Source organism: Macaca mulatta, chromosome 3, assembly GCF_049350105.2.
Source record: "Macaca mulatta isolate MMU2019108-1 chromosome 3, T2T-MMU8v2.0, whole genome shotgun sequence".
Classification (NCBI taxonomy): Eukaryota; Metazoa; Chordata; class Mammalia; order Primates; family Cercopithecidae; genus Macaca; species Macaca mulatta.
In genome coordinates, this window is record NC_133408.1 from 192,352,029 (window position 1) to 192,358,537 (window position 6,509).

The window sequence follows — 6,509 nt, forward strand, 5'->3', positions numbered from 1 at the left end:
AGGAAGCAAGGAGCATGTATGGGGCTTGGTATGTTCCCAGCTATGCATTTCTCTGCACGTGATCTCACGTCAGCCTCACGCCATGCTGCAGGGTTATCTGGTGTGATATTTGCACTGTCCCTATTTTATGAATGAGCATGTTGAGGGCCAGAGAAAGAAAATTATTGCCTCAAGGTCACCCAGCCAGAGAATGGCAGAGTCAGCATGACTGTGATTCAAGATGACCTTCATCTTTTTATCACATGGGGCAGCTGGTGGATGCTGACATTGCCACCTCCCCAGGGGTCCCCTCAAGTCTCTTTCCCTTGACTTCCATGGCTATGCCATTGTCTCTGGTGTTTGTGGTAGGAGCCTGGAGAACATCTGGGCTCAGTGCAGCCCCTGTTTTCTGAAGCTCTCAGGGCCTTCCTGACATTCCTACATTTATGGAGTCCCCTTCATCTGCCTCCCTCCTCATTTCCTTCTAGGTTCTGGAGGTCATAAAGTAGCCTCTTTCCGGGCCACAGGGATGGTGATATTTTACCAAGGCTGCTTCTTGGATCTTCCTCTTTGCGTGTTAGATTGTTCTTTTACCTTAAAGTGGAGAGCGCATTCCGGGAAAGTACATATATTTTTTTCCAATTGATTTCTTGTCAGGTCTAACAAGATCAATCAAATCATATGGCCAATAAAACTGATTTAGTACTCATAAAGTCCCATGACATCTCATATGTGCTGAGAATGAATGACAAGGAGGCAAAACGGCTGCTCACAGGAGAACACTGTATCCATGTGCTCAGTGGCCAAGGCTCCCTTCCCACCCAACAGAAAAATGCCAGACAGACAGAGGCAGGCAGCCCTTCGGGTGCTGGTGGGAAGCCACGCCCACCAGAGTGGCACCAGGACTGATCCCATCCTTGAGCTTAGGAGGGGAAGAAAGCAGCAACTACAGCCTGAGGGTGCCACTAGACAGATGGAAAACCAGAAATGTCCAGAGAAAATATAACTGGGAAACTTGAAACTGTCCATTTTGATCTTGTATTGGGAAGTTCTGTTGCTCACCCCCACCAGGTCTGTTTTTGCACTGCTGATATAGGCATACTCAAGACTGGGTAATTATAAAAAAAAAAAAAAAAGGTTTAATGGACTCACAGTTCCACATGGCTGGGGAGGTCTCACAATCATGCCCGAAGGTGAAAGGCACATCTTACATGGTGGCAGGCAAGAGAATAAGAACCAAGTGAAAGGGGTTTCCCCTTATAAAACCATCAGATCTCATAAGACCTATTCACTACCACGAGAACAGTATGGAGGAACCACCCCCTTGATTCAATTATCTCCCACCAGGTCCCTCCCATAATACATGGGAATTAAGGAGCTACAATTCAAGATGAGATTTGGGTGGGGACACAGCCAAACTATATCATGCTGTCTAATTAATAAGTGTGCTCATATGACTAGGATTCGACTTCATGTCCTGGCCCTTCTTGGGTCGTTGCTGCTCCAGAGCTGGCTCTGAGACAGGCCCAGAGGATTCTCCCATAGGAATTTGAAAGCAGGCACTTAGAGACTGAGCCAAGAGTGGAGTAACAGAGGAGAAGCTTGTGCTTGCATGGTAGCTCGTTTCATTAATGGGAGTCACTAGGCTGAAGAGCATAGAATCCTTTGGCTGAGGTCCCTAGAAGGACCCCTGTGCCTATTTCTCTGCTACTTTGGGGATCCCTGAAATCTGTACCCTACAATAAATCATATCCCAGACAACCAAATAAAATCAGATTTCTTTGGGGGAATGATTTGTCTCAGTTCATATAAATATTGGAAGTGAGAAGTTTTATGTAAAGTGGGTTTTAGAGACCATGTGGCCCGAGCATTGCTGATTTGTGGCCTGCAGAAGTATTTCTTGTAGGCTGCCCTTTAACAGTTTTAAATATTTTTAGGTGTCCATGTACACTCTCCAGTTTACCCCAGTCCCTACCACTCCCTCTTGTCTGACCCCTTGTCTACATCACACAGTGTCATTCCTTGCTGGCCCCTGAGGACATTCAGTTGGTGACTTTGGATTGAGCCCCACCCTCTGACTTTATAGAGAGGTGCAGTCACTTACCCAAAGCCACACAGGGGTTAGCATGGCAGGGGCAAGAGCTAAGATTTTTCTAACTTCCAGGAAGAGTGGAAATGGAATGCCAGCCTTCTGAAAGAACCTGTGATATGGACACTGTTGTCAAATATACACTGATTGAATCCCTAATATATGCACTGGTAGGTGCTGGAAATACAACATGGACAAGACCAAGACTTTGGTCTGGTGGGACTCATGTTCTCGTGCAGAGAGACAGATCGTGTTCTATTAAGCGGTAGTTGGCATTAACAAGGAAAACAAAGCATGCTGGGAGGCGGAGCACGGGCGACAGTGCTAGTTTACACGGGGAGGTCTTGGGGAAGCACTGATGCAGGTGAGGGATGAGCAGTTGGACAACGTGGGGATGAGCATCCAGGTTGAGGGATGGGACAAAGGACCTGGTGGGCAAGTCAACCTGGGGGTTTGAGAAACAGCAAGAGGAAGAGGGAGGGGCCAGGCACAATGGCTTACATCTGTCATCCAAGCATGATGGGAGACTGAGGCGGGCAGATCACTTGAGCCCAGGAGTTTGAGACCAGCCTGGGCAATACAGTGAGACCTCGTCTCAGTAACAACAACAACAACAACAAAAAAAAAAAAAAAAAAAAAGGAAGAGGGAGGGCAACGTGTGCAGGTGTTCCAGGCCAAGGTAAAGCTTTTAGCTCTGTTCCCAAGTGACTTGAGAAGCTTCTGGAGGGTTTGGAACAGAAGGGTGAGCTCATTGCACTTCTGATCGGACAGCATCATTCGGGCTAGTGTGGTGGTGGAAGAGAGCAGACCACGATCAGGTCAGGCGAGGGGCCAGTGTGGGGCCACGGCAGTGCCACAGGTCAGTGCAGCAGCCACAAAGGCCACGGGAGGGGTGCTGCCTGCTTAATGCCTTTCTTGGAGCTTCACAATGCATATTTGAATCTTAACAGCTTCCAGAAGCCTCCACGTAACAATGATGATAACCACCACAACAAACCCTGCATTTCCCAAATTATGACACCCTTCCCCCCTTGCCCCCGTTACTACAATTGATATCCTGCAAAACTGATTTCTGGAAAACACAATTTTGCAAATTCTACTCCTCTTTCTGCTCCTTGCAATTTCAAATAATCAGATTACCAGGGAGGGTGGTGGTTGATAGGTCCCCTGCAAAGCATTTTGACTCTGCTCCATCCCATCTACCCCGTGGGTATCAATTAGGGCAATTCCTTGCAGCTTATCCAGCTGTATCAACTCAATATACTCTATTTGGAGCCAACACCGCCCCTTCTCTGCATTCTATCTGGGAAGATAAATTCAGTGAATCTGTGAATGACTTAACATGAATCAGATTTATGTTATGGAGAGGAGGGAGGGGAGGTGATGGCTCGCAAAGACCACTGTTCCCCACTGGGCGATTTGAGCCCAGGCTGTTTGCCTCTCATTCTCCCTCCTCGACGCCTTGTACTGCTGAGGCTGCAGGTGAATAAAAGAGCAGTAATGTCTAGAAAGGTCTCAGAGGGCATAGACCTACCTATTTCCCTCCCTCTATCGCTGGCTTATAACTCACCTGTGCCAACCCTAAGCTGACCTCTGAGTTTTATGGTCGTTTGCTGGCATTGGAGAAGGTTACTAAATTGAAGTGCTGCACTGGGCAATATTAAAGATTCTGGTTTTAGAGCTTTGGGGCCAATAAAGGCCGAGCAGAGCAGCTCTTAGTGGCTTAGTGCTGTGAAGATGTGGGAAGGCTATAGCTTTGGACACAGAATGAGAAGGAGGTCAGTTAGGGCTTTCCAGCGTGTTCTTTATGCTCCAGGCTCTGGGGGAGGTAGTACGAGTCCTCTTGGGTGTCTCTGCTGTTATGTCACCTGGGTGAGTACCTGTATTTCTTGAATGTCCTTGGGCCAGGCTTGTGCATTCACAGACACTGACAACTGGAGTCCCACGAGGCACTCTGCAAAGTGCCCCGGGCCTTACACTCCCACTTTGCTGCTTGATTGTGGGAGGAGGGCAGGAGTTGGACTTTCTGCTGCTGGGTCCTCATCTGTGGAGACTGGGCGGCCCGCAGGCCTCCCAGGCCCCCATCCTGTGCTCTGCGACTGACTCTTGCATGCTCAGGTTTTTGTGAGCTCTCACCCATTCCCAGGAGCGGGCAGGCTGGAGATGAGGAATTGTGGTGTTTTGCATTGGGCCATCTCCCCTTTCATAAGTGACTGGAATGACCCTAATGGAAATGATGTGAATTGTGGGTCCATCCCAGCAGCTCCTCCAGCCGCCGCATCGGGGTGCGTGGCAGCAGCCAGTCCCCACGAGCTGCTTGGTGCTGCCAGGCGCTGTGTGCCGCACAAGGCTGGTGCCTGGTGAAGCTCGAGTGTGTGTGCATCTTTTCGTGCATTTTCAACTCTCCTTCACCCAAAGCTTAGCCAGAGCTTCAGAGATAGTCAGAAAGAAGCACCCACACCCCAGGAGCCGAATTACACAATCATAAAAGTGTGCAAGTGGGAGACAGCTCAGAATCCCAAAAGCTCGCTACAGCGTGACAAATGAGATCAGTCCACATGGGCAAATTATTTAATTGATAAATAACCTATGAGTTTTAGAAGACTAACGGCAGCAAGATATATATTGCAACAATTCCCAAGCAATGTCCTGTAAAAAAATAGCTATTGTTTGTGGCATCAACAGAGTGGTCATTCTTTGGTCTCCAACACCAGGCTGAGGGGTGTGACGTCAGTGAGCCATTCGTAGGCCCGGTTGCTTCCCATGCAAGACTCAGCATCTCCAGGTGCCAGGGCCCCTGGGGGTTTCCAACCTGGGATGGACGAGTCTCTACCCCCTGGAAGAGCTCTCCCTTTCTGCATGTAACCCCAGGCGAGGGAAAGCAGAACTTGGGGGGAGACTGTAAAACGCAGAGTAAGGTGGACCTTGGGCAGAGTGGGGAGCTCACACCTGCAAGCTGTGTGCAACTGAAAGACTTGTCAGATTCAGATACGGTGCAGGTGAGGGCCTGGCAAACACTTAAGCTAATTTCTGAGACAGTTAGAGACCAGATTAAATTCCAGGTGCACGCGGTTCCAGAGTGGCTGGGATTCCCACTCTCAGATGGGAACCCTTCAGACAAGAGTAAAACAGGAGACATCCTCACCGCCCGCCCTGCGGTGTGTGCCACGGAGGCCGCTGGGTGGGGGCGTCCAAATGTGGAAGCGTTCCTCCAGCATGCATGGATGTCCAGAGGACTCACGGACGCCGAGTCCCTCTGCTGGGCCCTAATTCCTGTCCCCCTTGAGGTGAGACCCCGTTTTCCCCCAGCTAAAGGGACTCCAGAGCCGCATTCACCTGACTTGGCTGCCAGCGCCGGCCTTCCTCGAGTTCTCAGGGCAAGGGGTTGTGGTGCATTTTCTGGGGATGGTTTGTGGATGTGGAATAGGGAAATCCTTTCAGGGATTTTAGTCATTTGGCAATTTGTGATTTTCATATAATGTGCTGGTTTTAGGGGCCAACTCTGATAAGCTGCGGCGCCCTCCCCTTGATTCTAGAACAGAAGGCATTTTGGGCTAAGGACGCTCGCGACCTGGTTTCCTGTCCCGCGTGGTTCATGGGGCTTGCCCTGGGCCTGGGGGCAGGAGCCGGGAGCCTCCCCTACAGTGAGGTGGGTGGGGGGCGCCACACGGCGTCTCAGGGAGAGGGGAGGGGCGGCTTCTCTTCCGGGAAGAAGGAACGGTGGAGGCCCGCGTTCTCTCGGGCGCGGCCTCTGCTGGGGGATGGCGGGGATCGCAGGGCCGAGGGGCCGGGGGCCGCTCGCCGCGGGGCGGGGTCACTGGAGAGCGCGCCGAGGGGACGCTTCGTAAATGCCCGCAGCCTGAAGGATGTCGTTGATCTCCGCCCCCTTTGCCAACGCCCGGCCAGGCGAGTAGGGGCGCGGCCTGAGCCCCTGCGGTGATTCCCCAGGTGCGGAATCAAAACAGATCCCGGAGCGCGCTCTCCGCCGGGTTTGCAAGGAGCCTCCCAGGGCTGGAGATTCCGAGGCAAAGACCCGGAGGCCCGCGGAGCTGCGGGAGCAGCTGGAGACTGCGGAGGCCCCAGCAGGGAGTGGGGGTTGGGGGTCCGCAGAGGCAGCTCCGTCCCCGACGCTGAGGGGCGCATGGTTCCCGCAGGCTGTGGAGAATCAAGGACCGGGCCCTGCATTCTTCAGACGTTCCTGGGCCCCCTCTTGCCCCATCGTCCCTCTCCCAGGCAGCCCCACAGTGGGTGATTTTCCCGCACCCCGCACGAGTCCATCCCCATCGCGGACTAGGGGCCGGACCTAGGCTCCGCGCTACCCGGCCCGAGTGTCCAGCGGCCCCACTGGGCGGTGGCGTCACGCGGACATGGGTGGGAACAGTCCCCGGACCCGCCGGGAGACCGTCGCGGGGAAGAGAGGCCGAGCTTGGGGCCGCCCCGG